Consider the following 14,041-nt stretch of genomic DNA (forward strand, 5'->3'; position numbering starts at 1 on the left):
GGACTGAGAAAATGTGGTGATATACAAAATGGAATATTACTCAGCTATTAAAAAGAATGAAATCCTGTCATTTGCAGCAAAATGGGTGCAGCTGGAAGACCTCATTTGGAGTGAAATAAGCTAGATACAGAAAGACAAATATAATCTGTTCTTCCTTATATTTAGGTGCGAAATTTTTTTTAAACTTTTATTCAGTAAATATAAATTTTCAAAGTACAGTTTGATTACAATGGCTCCCCCCCCCCATAATTTCCCTCCCACTCGCACCCCTCCCATCTCCCGCTCCATCTCCCATTCCATTCACATCAAGATTCATTTTCAATTATCTTTATATACAGAAGATCGATTTAGTATATACTAAGTAAAGATTTCATCAGTTTGCACCCACACAGAAACACAAAGTGTAAAATACTGTTTCAGTACTAGTTATAGCATTACTTCACATTGGACAACACATTAAGGACAGATCCCACATGAGAAGTAAGTACACAGTGACTCCTGTTGTTGACTTAACAATTTGACACTCTTGTTTATGGCGTCAGTAATCTCCCTAGGCTCTAATCATGAGTTGTCAAGGCTATGGAAGCCTTTTGGGTTCGCCGACTTCGATCTTATTCCAACAGGGTCATAGTCAAAGTGGAAGTTCTCTCCTCCCTTCAGAGAAAGGTACCTCCTTCTTTGATGGCCCCGTTCTTTCCACTGGGATCTCACTCGCAGAGATCTTTCATTTAGTTTTTTTTTTTTCCCCCCAGAGTGTCTTGGCTTTCCATGCCTAAAATACTCTCATGGGCTCTTCAGCCAGATCCGAATGCCTTAAGGGCTGATTCTGAGGCCAGAGTTAGGTGCAAAAATTTAAAAACCTCAATGCAAACACAAAATGTTGATTACTAGAGTTTGGAAGGGATGAGAAAGATACAAACTTTTTGGATAAAAAAATAGGATGGAAAATAGGTTTATTACTGTGACAAAGATACTAATATGTTAATAGTAGAAATAGGGTGAGGGTATATGAGGACTTTTTATTACTAACTCACAGTTTTTGTTTTGTAAATTTGACACTATCCTGAAATAAAATGTTAAAAATAATTAAATGGTTAGTTGCAACTTATGTGCATTTCACCTCAATAAAAACACACAAATGTCATTACTTTGCCAATCTTTTTAAAAACATTTATTTATTTGAAAGAGCTATACAGAGAAGGAGAGGCAGAGAGAGAGAGAGAGAGAGAGAGAGAGAGGGGGGTCTTCCATACGCTGGTTCACTCCCCGATTGGATGGTCTGACATCAGGAGCTTCTTCCAGGTCTCCCACGTGGGTGCAGGGGCCCAAGGACTTGGACCATTCTCCGCTGCTTTCCCAGGCCAAAACAGAGAGCTGGATCGGAAGTGGAGCAGCCGAGACTTGAACCAGCACCTGTATGGGATCCCGGCACCATAGGCGGCAGCTTAACCCACTATGCCACAACATTGACCTCTTTGCCAGTCTTTTGATAAGGAGCCAATGACTTGTCTTCAGGCATATGTCCAATAACAAGTTCTGGGTTATGTTTCTGGCAGAAATCATATCCACAACATAGATTTCTTTACTTTTAGCTTTAATTTCTTTAAATTGCAGCATGAACTTAGGTACTTGAAAATCTAAAATTAGAATCTGCTTAGATTTTAACTTTTTTTATTTACAGCTTTACATCCACACATAATACGAGAGCAACTGTTTTTAGTAGCTCATGTTTATGTCTTGGTGCATTACTGAAGTGGGGAGTTTAAAGCAGCTGTGATGTGTCCACTAAGGAGTTAGACACATGACGCAAAAGCTGAGTGTTTTTTAAGATTTATTTTTATTTATTTGAAAGTCAGAGTTACACAGAGAAAGAAGGAGAGGCAGAGAGAGGTCTTCTATCCACTGATTCACTCCCCAGTTGGCTGCAATGGCTAGAGCTGCGCTGATCCGAAGTCAGGAGCTTCTTCTGGGTCTCCCACCTGGACACAGGATCTCAAGATTTGGGCCATCTTCTTCTTTCCCAGGCAATATCAGAGAGCTGGATCGGAAGTGGAGCAGCCAGCTCTTGAACCGGTGCCCATATGGGATGCCGGCACTGCAGGCAGCGGCTTTACCTGCTACACCACAGTGTCGACCCCTAAAGCTGAGTCTTAAGAGATTAGAGTGGCCAGCAAGTCATGTTTGGGAAGGAATGGAAAGCGTTTTAGGGACGAAGGGGCCTCGGGTAGCATGGGTGAAAGCAGTCACAGAAAACGGTGGGCACAATGGGTTGAGAAGTGTGGGGGCATGAGGAAGTGACAGTGGGCAGTTAGAGAATTGGGGATTTGAAAGGAAGGACTGAGTAGGGCGTGCAGGAGCTGGAAGGAGAGTGCGGAATGAAGAACAAATTGAAGTTTTGCTAAGATGCAGCAGTGGGCTGGTAAAGCTTGCAAATGCAAGCAAGAGAGGGAACAAGGCGGAGATCAAATGGAGAAAGCCATACCTGCAAGGGGTTGGTGAGTAAGCTCCCGGAAAGCACCAAGCATACGTATGGCTTCCTGGTTCCTTCTATTCTCTTTTGCACACATTGATATGAATACCTTGCCCTATACCTCCTTGGCTGAACAACTGTAGTCTTAGAAAGTTGCCCCCGTAATTCTGGACAGGCTTCTAGGTTTACAAATAGTAGAGACTGGCCTAATGCCTTGCTTACTCCCTCCTCCCGGACATGTCCACGATGCCTGCGTTGAGTCCTGTTTCTCAGATGCTTACTGTCACCTGCACGGTCATCCTGCAGCTCAGCAGAGGCCATGCACTCCTAACCTGAGCCATCACATGTCCTCACTTGTGGGGCTCCATGGGATGCGCAGCCATGGAGCCCCCACGTCAAGGTCGGTCTGATAGCTGTTGCTGTGTCTTTATCACAAGGCGGATGTTGCTAGTTTCGGTTAGGGCAATGCTTTCCCATGGTCGGGACTTTCCAGAGGAGTTGAGAATGTTGTAAACAAAAAGATGGTGCCGAGGACTGCGCGGTGAGCCTGCCTGCTGCGTGACACCTCATCTGATTGGCCCGAGGACGCGTGCACACTGCGTGAACAGACAGCAGATTGGAGTGTTCCGTGCATGGACTTGAGCCTGCTTGCAATTGGCAGGATTTTGTATATAAGCTGTGTGCTGAGGAAGGAGGGGGCTTTTTCTGTCCACTCTCCTCCCTTCATTCTTTCTCTATCGCTGTTATTTTCTTATTAAAAGTCTACTGAAGACCGATAAGCTGCGAGCAGTGTCGTTCCTTTGCGGGCAAGGGAGCGACATTCACTCAGATGTCACTCAAAGTGACAGATTCTTTCACTACACCAAGAGAAGAGGCTTCTGTTCATTGTGGAAAGCAGCCCCTTTCTCCCCATATCCTTGTGGTTATCTTTCATTATTTGTTTTTAGATTTATTTATTTGACAAACAGAGATGCAGAGAGGGAGAGAGAGAGAGAGAGGTCTTCCATCCACTGGTTCACTCCCCAAATGGCTGCAATGACCAAGGCTGGACCAGGACAAAGCCAGGAGCCACGAGCTTCATTTGGGTCTGCCACATGGGTGCAGGGCCCCAAGGACTTCAGCCACTTCCATTGCTTTCCCAGACACATTAGCAGGGAGCTGGATTGGAAGTGGAGCAGCAGGATTCAAACCAGAACCCCTATGGGATGCTGGTATTGCAGGTGGTGGCTTTACCCACTGTGCCACAAAACCGGCCCCTTATCTTTCATTATTAAAAACAATTACAGGGCTGGCGCCACGGCTCACTAGGCTAATCCTCTGCCTTGCGGCGCCGGCACACCAGGTTCTAGTCCCAGTCGGGGCGCCGGATTCTGTCCCGGTTGCCCCTCTTCCAGGCCAACTCTTTGCTGTGGCCAGGGAGTGCAGTGGAGGATGGCCCAAGTGCTTGGGCCCTGCACCCCATGGGAGACCAGGATAAGTACCTGGCTCCTGCCTTTGGATCAGCGTGATGTGCTGGCCGCAGCGGCCATTGGAGGGTGAACCAACGGCAAAGGAAGACCTTTCTCTCTCTCTCTCTCTCACTGTCCACTCTGTCAAAAAAGAAAAAAAAAAGAAAAAAAATTACAAATAGGGGTAAATGTGTGATCCATTGCTTGCACCCAATATTCAAGACTGAGTTTTCTTTCACTTCACCACATCAGACTCTGCCATTTTCTCATTGTTTGCCTCTAAGCCATTTCTTTGCAATCTGTTAGGACTGCTCACTCTTCCTCCAATTTTATTTATTTATTTAGCATTTTGGTATATTTCTTTCCATTTTTTTTGTGCTTTAGAAAAGCATAGCTAAAACCATATCACATGGGTTTGTTTTATTTGCTATTTTAATGCAAGCATTTTCTTGTTGATAACTGCTAGCGACTGCATCTGACAGATGCACCAAGTTCCACTCGGCTGTTTTTCTATAATTAGATACCTAGGTGCTTGTGTGTTTACAGAAATCTTGGCTTACATTGCTGATTTCCCCCCATACCATGATATTAGAAGGAGGATTACAATGACAAGCGTTTTAACAGGAGTGAGAAGACTCATCTCACCTTGGGAACTGCAAGGGATGCTGCTTTCTCACCAGCAGAGTATTAACTTTTCAAGTCTCATTGATATTGTGACAAGAAAGAATGGCCCTATGAGTCTCATTCACATTTTACATGTTTTAAGTGGCATCATCTTCATCTTTAAAATATGAATCATCTAATTGTTTGTAGTGTCACACAGTGTTCAAAGAGGATGATATAGATCTGACCACTGCGTGCAAGAACTTTATCACCTGAAGAAGACATTTGGAGGCAGCCGTGCAGGCTGAAGATTTAACAAGTGCAGACAAGAGCTGTAGAAACTTCCGCCATGGATGGACCTCTGGATGAGGTTAGGCTGGACACCGTGAAAGGATCAAGACCATTTATTTTGTGGACTGTGGTGGGAAAGAGACTAGTGGGGACCAATGGGGGACACCCAGCTTTCACCTGGGCCCGATATAAAGAACAAATGTGTGTTCTGCTCATTCTGTCTGAAAGTCTCTGTAGTAACCCATTTCCTCCTTTCTTTCAGAGCTTAATAATACGTGGCTGCCCTCAGAAAGGTATGGTACCTCCCCCCCACCACCCTGTGCTTGGTTCTGTAACTTCCTCCCCCACTTCCCTCTTGGTTCACCTTTGCCGTGTCATTTTCCTGTCCCCCAGACTAACCCTGCCCTTCCCCAGTGGGAGTGGTGGGTGGCAATGGGTTGATGAGCTCACCAGACCTCCTGTTGTTACTCAGCCTGGAGTTGTCTGGAAACCGCAGGCCCTGAATGTGGCTGTCAGACCTCTGATGTGCTGTCAGCTGCTTGGTTGTCATTGCCATCTTCAGGTTCTGTGCTCCTCTGGCTGCGTTGTCCTCCTGTCACCCTGTGCTGCTGCTTCCCACAGGTGTCTGGCCGCCCTGATACCAGAGGAGAGCCCATCTAGACCACGGGGACAAACCCATCTTTGCTTCGTTCCCACCAAAGATCAAAGTAACATTGCTAACAACAGCACATGCTTTGTGAGTGCTCACTGTTACTCCTTTAACTGTTGGTTTTTCCCTCCTGGCCATGGCAATGGACTTGCTGTACCCCACCTACTCCCTGAAATCTGATAACACAGGTAGACAAATGTATTGGACATGTGATCACTGGCATCAACGCTAATTAGATCAGAACAGATCCAAGGGAAAGGGCAAGGCACATCACCCACTTGTGTCACTGCTTTGGTGCCAAGTCCAGAACACGTGCTTGCCCCGCCATGTCCCACAACACGCTCACAAAGAAGGAGGGCATCGGAAGCCATGGGGTGATCATAAGAATGTTCATTAGAACAGAGAAGCAGGGGCTGGTGCTGTGGCATGGCAGGTAAAGCTGCCATCTGCAGTGCCGGCATCCTATATGGGCACTGGTTCGAGTCCCAACTACTCCTCTTCCGATCCAGTTCTCTGTTATGGCTTGGGAAAGCAGTGGAATATGGCACAGGTGCTTGGGCCCCTGCACCCATGTGGAAGACCTGAAAGAAGCTCCTGGCTTCTGGCTTCAGATCAGTCCATCTCCAGCTGTTGCAGCTATTTGGCGAGTGAACCCGCAGATGGAAGATGTCTCTCTCCGCCTCTGCCTCTGCCTCTCTGTAACTCTGCCTTTCAAATAAATAAATATTTATACAACAAACAAACAGGGAAGCAGACTTCACTCTTGGGCTGCTTCTCTTCTCCTGGTGCATCCAGGCCATTCGTCTGGTTCCCTTGTTCAGCCTGCATCTAACCTGTATCTGTATGCTGGTTTTCCAGCTACCAGAATAGGAGAAATACATTTGAAAAAAAAAAAAAATCTGAAAAGCATTTCCTCCATTAGCTTCATGTTATTGTGAACCTATGGTCTGAAAAGAAATTTCTTTTGATTATCTGGGGGTTTCAGGCATCTATACCAGCTCTCTTCCTGCTGACTGAGAGTTAATTACCATCAAATATCCATCCGCCCAGGGTGAGTTACAAGTTATGCCAGGTGTTTGGTGAATAATACTAATGCAATTTATTTTTCTGTTTACTCTCTCATCTTAAAGTAATCAGCTAGTAAAATAAAAATTATGAACTTGTACTTACAATTTCTTGTTTGTAAGGCTTCTTTGCTATTCATATTAGATTTACCCATTAAAAAATTTATACTGCTCTTCCTGCTTTCCAGGCAAGAATCCCATCGTCACATCCTCTGCCCATTTATCCACTGGGGGTTTTGGTAGGGTTTATATGCACGTTGGAACACATTTTTATATGCTTGGAGATTATAATTTTCCATTTGTACTGAATTTTTTGTTTTATTTCAGTGGCTTAGTGGTGAAAAATATATGCAAGTATATTTGATCATTTTATTTCTTCTCTAATTTCTCCTTCCGCTCTGTGGGAAGACCAACACTTTAAAGGGGGACTAATAATCTTATTCTTCCTTTAGGTTTCCATTCACCACCATCTCGGAGATCTTACGCTGGTGTCTTCTGGGCCTCAAAGTCCAGGCCCTGGAACTCTTCCAGATATTATTTTCACGAAAGTGGAACATCTGTGTTATGACTTCCATTGGGTGACTTATTTTGCACTTGCTTACCTTGTATCTAGAAACATTTCTCATGTTTTTTTTTTTTATTGTTCAAACGGTCTGCGGCTTATACCATTCATGCTCAAGTTCACTCATTCATTTTTTCATTCACTGACACATCCACTGATTCATTCATTGACTGAATCGGAACAGAGACTCTGTCATAGCCTCCAGTGATTCCCACTTCCCTGTGTTCACCTCCTAGGCAGGGTGGGCCTGTGACTTGCTTATAACCCACAGAATGTGGCAGAAATGATAGGCTGCCCTTGTGTGGTTGTATTATGTAATATAAGACTGGGTCTTGCTGGCAGGCTCCCCATGGAAAATCCCTCTCTGGCTTGAGAAAGGAATGACCATGATGGGAGAACCCGCATGGTGTAGAACTTCAGGAAGCCTGCATCCTTGGTCTCCGAGCCACAAGGGAATGAATCCTGCCAGGGATCTGAGTGAGCTTGCAAGGGGATTCTTTGGCAGTTGAGCGGCCACATGAGAACACAACCCAGGCAACACCTTCATGGCAGCCTTGCAAGATCCTGAGTCAAGCCTAGGTTAGGTCAAGCCCTGAGCTGTGAAAACTGACAAAATCAATGGTTGTTTAAAGCCACTCAGAATGTGGCAATCTATCATGCAGAAATAAAAAACAAACACACTGCTCTATGCTAAACACAACATATGCATTATCTCAGTGCTGGAGATAAGCTCACAAGCCTGCTGCTAATATCATCCTCATTTTACAGGTAAAGAAACTGAGGCTCAGGAGTTAAATTCCAGAATGTTCTGTCATCAATCACTGTACTATCATGCATGTTTTATTTTAATGTATTTTCTTATTTGATGGATTCAAATTTATTGTGGTTTAAAATAAGCCTCCTGAAACAAACAAAAAAATACATTTAGAAAAAGTCCTACTTGGTAAACTTTGTACACAAGGTAGATGTGTTTGTAAATTCAACATTATAAGGAACTTCCTGTAACATTTTTGCTCTTTTATTAGATATTGTATAAAGATAACATTAGACACATGAATAGGGAGGTTTCTTTTTTGTTGTTGAATGTGGTGGACTCTGAGGTATTTATAGGAGAGAACAATTATAATGGTATAAATTCCAAATACTTGGAAAATTACCTGGAACATTAATAATCGATTAAACATTGGTTAGAATGTACTGGAGCTTGGCTGCTGTCTTTATGCTGTAGGACTGAAACATTTCCTTGGTGTCTCAACTTTCCCACTTCTGATCAAGTTCAGGGAAAATTAGGAAGTGGAGAGATTTAGAAATGTTGTTGACCACTGGAGTCCTGTTTGGCTCAGTGTTCTGAAGAGCTAAGGGAGGTTTGTGACCCTGAACCACGTCTTTGAATGAGAGTCCTTTCCATTTGGCATTTATCAGATGTTAATTATTCATACTGCGTGATTGAGGATTTGGGAGTCAGAGATTCACCTGCAATATTTGGAATACCAGTGGAGGTCTACATCAGCACAGAATTTATACAGCAGCTGGCGCTAGTCAAAGCTAATGATGGAATTTCAGTTTAATAAAAAGACCCCCAACTGAGCACACCTTCTTGAAAAAAGTATACTTACCCAACAGCTTTCAATCAGTTCAAGAGAGACATCTTAATTGGGAAGAGGAAGAATTGCAGAGTAGTTTGTCATCGTGCCAATTTCAGATCAATAACTGCATGTCTGCTCTTTGGCAGACATAGGATTTGCTTTATATTAAGTAACCACCTCTACATCCTCCCCATTTGGATAAGGAGATTTTTGTTTCACTTGACAATGTTTAATAATGTCCTCTTTTAATTCACCTCTGTGTTTTTATAATAAACTCAAGTAAGATTCAGACACTCTGCCGGCGCCGCGGCTCACTAGGCTAATCCTCCGCCTAGCGGCGCCGGCACACCGGGTTCTAGTCCCGGTCGGGGCGCCGGATTCTGTCCCGGTTGCCCCTCTTCCAGGCCAGCTCTCTGCTGTGGCCAGGGAGTGCAGTGGAGGATGGCCCAGGTGCTTGGGCCCTGCACCCCATGGGAGACCAGGAAAAGCACCTGGCTCCTGGCTCCTGCCATCGGATCAGCGCGGTGCGCAGGCCGCAGCGCGCCGGCCGTGGCGGCCATTGGAGGGTGAACCAACGGCAAAGGAAGACCTTTCTCTCTGTCTCTCTCTCTCACTGTCCACTCTGCCTGTCAAAAAAATAAAATAAAAAAAAAAAAAAAAAGATTCAGACACTATAAAGGTTAATATTTTCATTTTCAAAAAATAAACCTGTTTATTCTAACAGGAAAACAATACTTATAATTTTATTTCCATACATTTTTGAAATAAAATTACATAAGCAAAATTCAATTATGGTGGCTTAATTATAAGAATAGAATATTGGACAATGACAGTCTGAATTATATAAAATGATTTGTAGAGTAATCTAGAAACAATGAGAACATTTTCCTTTTTGTAAGAAGGTTTTGGAACACTAAAAGGATGTGACTCAGTCATCTAAGTCCTAGTTCCCTTATTTTTACAAGAAGATAGTCATTCAAATTAGTGGTGGGTTAGGGGCGCCGTCGGCAGCCAGGCAGGTGGAGGGGCAGGGAGTGGTGGAGCAGCAGCAGTGTGTGGAGATGGAGGCACAGCCCTGGCCGAAGCCTCTGCTGTTCCTTTCTCATTTCGACCAGGGGGCATCCACCCTTCCTCCCTCCCTCTCTCCCTCCCTCCCTTTTAGTCTGTGTCAATTATGTAGATATAAATTTAAATATAAAAATACTGAGCCGCTACAGGAGTTTCTTTGTGAAAAACAAGGTTTCACCACAAAAATACAATTTGAAAATCATTGGACTACACGATTGTAAGTTCTCCTCCTTCCATGCTTTGACTGCTATCAGAATTTCATTTCAAAAAACGGCAAGGGTGATTGGAAATCTTCTAGCACCCATAGCAAATATCTGTGCTGCGTGAATTGTAGTTCTGCTAAGAAGTCAGGCTATGGGTGAAGCAGCACCTTGCAGAGGCTTCTGATACAAGGGACTCAGACTAATGGGTCCGGGTGTTTGGATTTTTTGGTGTCTTTTAAGAACAACTATGTGGAACAGAGCCACACTCATATAGACACTTAATCTAGGGTCAGAATTGTGGCTTCATTTTGAAATTTTGAAATTCAAAGCCTTTTGCATTTAGAGATTCATATACTGTTAGAGCTGAGATAATTTTTATATATTCACTGATTCATTAAATCAGTAAGTTCTTGCTGAATTTGGGTTTGCACCTAACCACTGTACTTAGGGGGCTGAAGTTACAGTATTTTTTCTATTCACATAAAGATTATGCTTTAGGGCAAGAGACAGGCAATTAGATAAATAATCATACACGTAGCATATAATTACAAATTTTTGTAAATGCTATTAAGCAACAGACCAGGGTTCTTTGAGACAGTATGCCCGAGAGTACAAGAGGACGCTGGGCTGCAGAGAGTGAAAAAACTTGCCTCAAGTTGTATAGCATACATTGCAGGGGCTGGCACTAGACTTTTTTGCTTCTACTCAAACTCACCAGTATGGCTGTGAAAGTTTAGGGTAATAGCGAGGGCTAAGTCATGGGGCTCAGAAGTCTATGACTGGATTTGGTGCTATGGCATAGCAGGTAAAGCCACTGCCTGCAGAGCCAGCATCCCATATGGGTGCCGGTTCAAGTCCCGGCTGCTCCACTTCCTATTCAGCTCTCTGCTATGGCTTGGGAAAGCAGCAGAGGATGGTCCAAGTGGGAGACCCAGAAGAAGCTCCTGGCTTCTGGCTTCTGGTTTCAGATTGGCCCAGACTCCAGCTGTTGCAGCCATCTGGGGAGTGAACCAGTGGATGCAAGATCTCTCTCAGTCTCTGCCACTCCCTCTGTAACTCTGCCTTTCAAATAAATACGTCTTAAAAAAAAGAAGTCTATGAGCCCCTCTCCTGGCTTCATTACTTTGAAAGGTTGAGCAGCCTTGAGAGATACCCAGATTTTTGCACTAAGAAAGCAAGCTTTACATTTTTTGAAAATTGTCTTCTTTGATAAGGGGCTTTGTGCTTACAATGCAGTTGACTAGAGGTTAGAAATGATTTGCAGGGATAAGAAAGCCCACGATTAAAGAAAAGTAACACCTTAGTGGCTGTAGCAAGCTTACTATGGATTAGGAAAAAAACACAGGGTGCAGTCAGGCTCAGCAGCTTTCTGAAGTCTGTTTTGCTGTGAAACAAGTGCTTTTGTTTTTTGGTCCAGCCCAGATTGCACAATAATTTCTATGACAAACTTTTGCCCAGGTAAGTTTGCCAGGCCTGCCAGTTAGAAGAAAACCCAAGTTAAACCATCGTTGTTGAAATTAATGGGTAACAAACTACAACGAAGCTGTTCTCCCACTTGCAAACTGAGCCAGCTGGCATAGCTTTCAGCTATGCCATTAACAAGGGGTTTGAGGTTATTTTCTCCTGCAAGAACCGGAGGAGTAGGAGTAGAGTGGGTTTGATTGATTGCAGGTCCACATGCCTAGAAGAGCCAACAAGCACACAGCCACATGCGTGTGTTCCGTGAACTTGAATAAGCCTCATCTGCCCACGTGGGCGTCCTCTGTTTTTGGGAAGCAACTGCCATCAGTGGAAAGTGCTGAGTCCCCCATAGGGTTCCGTGGGAAAAATGTTTGACCTCCCTTAATCTAAAACCTAAGTCACAAGTCAACTGGCACCCATTCAGATTCTGTTTTTTGTTTTAAATTATCAGATTTGCATTTTTATTATATTTAGGAATCATCTATGCATAGCCTCTATCTACAAATCTTTGCATTGATGAATAAATACAATAACATACATGTTGCATTTAAAAATATTTTTGTAGTTATTGTGAATGACATTTCTTTCTTTTTAAGATTTTATTTATTTATTTGAAGAGTAGAGTTATAGACAGAGACAAGGAGAGACAAAGGTCCTCTATCCAACTGGCCGCAATGGCCAGAGCTGCGCTGATCTGATCCAAAACCAGGAGCCAGGGTCTCCCACGCAGGTGCAGGGGCCGAAGCACTTGAAGCATCTTTCACTGCTTTCTCAGGCCACAGCAGAGGGCTGGATTGGAAAAGGAGCAACTGGGACATGAACTGGTGCCCATATGGGATGCTGGCACTGCAGGCAGTGGCTTTACCTGCTATGCCACAGCACCAACCCCACTCATAGACTTTTGAGCCCATGACTTAGCCAGGTGGAGGCTTAGCCTACTGTGCCACAGTGCTGGCCCCATTGGATATATATATATATATATATTTTAAGATTTATTTTGTTTATTTGAAAGGCAGAGTTACAGACAGAGAGAGGGAGAGACAGATATGGAGGTCTTCTACCCGCTAGTTCACTCCCCAAATCGCCATAAAGGCTGGGGCTGGGCCAGGATGAAGCCAGGAACCAGGAGCTTCTTCTGGTCTCCCACATGAGTGCAGGGGCCCAAGCACTTGGGCCATCTTCCACTGCTTTTCCAGGCCACAGCAGAGAGCTGGATTGAAGGTGGAGCAGCCAGACTCAAGCCAGTTCCCATATAGGATGCTGTTGCCGCAGGTGGAGGCTTAACTTTCTATGCCACAGCACCGGCCCCACGTGTTGGATTTTTTAATGCAGATTAATTTTTTCTCATTGTCCCTTTGGTAAGCCTCCTCCCTCCCCATCTCCTTTCCTGAGACCTCACCTCCACTATAACCTTATCAGACCAGCATAATCTTTGCATATTTTGAATCCTTCCACATAAAATCCTAGATAAGTATATCTATATGTTCCCATGCATAATTTTTTTGAGATATCCTCAAAGAAAAACAGGATCATATTATATACTCTTTCTTCACATTTTTCATTTTAATTGGGGATGTCTCAGGAGAATTCCTCCAGTTTTCTGCTTCTGTTATGGTATGGATGTACCATGACCTACTTTGTTTTCAATTTCCTGCTACATTGCACAGTGCTGATATAAACTCATGGACCCATATCCCTGTGTACCTGGGCTTTAATTTTTATCAGTAGATTTCCAAATGTAAGAAATCTGAGTAGAAGGTGATGTGGGAAAGCTTAGATAATTTTGAGTCCCTGAGCTGGAAGCCGCTCCTCCTTCGCTCTGAATTGCCACGTTCATCTACCTGTCAATCAGAGGACCCCTCTCCAGGAAATACCTCCTCTTACCAGGGACATGGGGGGGTACTGTGGGGAGCAACTCGGACTAGACTAAGTTACTGGAATTAAGACTTATTCTATGCATCTGCTCTCCCACAATATGGCGCTGGGAGAGGAGTAAACAGCTTCTACACAGCTGCCTCCAGTTCAACCAATAAACTGTAGGACCTGCTCCTGATTGGAGGAGAGCAGCGTACTCGGCCTGTGGGTAGCAGAGTTGGGATTGGTGGAAGAGGACTATAAAGGAGGAGAGAGACAACATGCACCAGGCACATCTATTTGAAGGAACACCTGTGCAGCCCCCGAGAGAGCCGGCCGGCGGTGTGCCGCTCCCCCGCGGAAGTGGGGAAGGTGGCAGGGGGAACTGCCCTTCCACGGAGGTGGAAGGGTCGGTAGCCAACCGGGGAAGAACCAGCAGCAAACCCGGGGAGGGCCGAGCAGACAAAAGAACAGCGCAGGGTCCTGTGTCATTCCTCCACGAAGACGGGGAGCGACAGGGTACCACGTAAACACTTCCGGTTTTTTAAGCTTATGGTGAAGCTAGGCCCAGTGGAAGCACTCACTCCTCTTCGTCGACTCCAGATGGTATTATAATTTCTCTCTTTCTCTCTCTCTCTCTCTCTCTCTCTCTCTTTCTCTCTCTCTTTCTCTCTCTCTTTCTCTCTTTCTCTCTCTCTCTCTTTCTTTCTTTCTAGATTTATTTTATGTATTTGAAAGTCAGAGTTACAGAGAGAGAGAGGCCTTCCATCTGCTGGTTCACT

At 44.4% G+C, this 14,041-nt stretch overlaps 1 long non-coding RNA gene across 7 annotated transcripts in view; it reads left to right on the plus strand.

Moving 5' to 3' along the window:
- LOC108178306 (uncharacterized) overlaps positions 1 to 8,284 on the plus strand; it is a 43,274-nt gene extending 34,990 nt beyond the window's left edge. For 3 of the 7 annotated variants that reach the window (XR_016217403.1, XR_016217404.1, XR_016217405.1), the window contains exons 4-5: positions 5,075 to 5,105; positions 5,434 to 6,154. This is a non-coding gene — a long non-coding RNA (uncharacterized LOC108178306). Of the gene's footprint in view, positions 1 to 630; positions 2,871 to 4,731; positions 4,892 to 5,074; positions 5,106 to 5,433; positions 6,155 to 6,977 lie in introns of those variants that run through there. The other 4 variants (XR_007910534.3, XR_016217406.1, XR_016217407.1 and 1 more) reach the window with 3 other exon arrangements.
- Positions 8,285 to 14,041: the final 5,757 nt, after the last annotated feature.

Source organism: Oryctolagus cuniculus, chromosome 12 (assembly GCF_051225735.1).
Source record: "Oryctolagus cuniculus isolate XC-2025 breed Fujian yellow rabbit chromosome 12, ASM5122573v1, whole genome shotgun sequence".
In the NCBI taxonomy this organism is placed as follows: Eukaryota; Metazoa; Chordata; class Mammalia; order Lagomorpha; family Leporidae; genus Oryctolagus; species Oryctolagus cuniculus.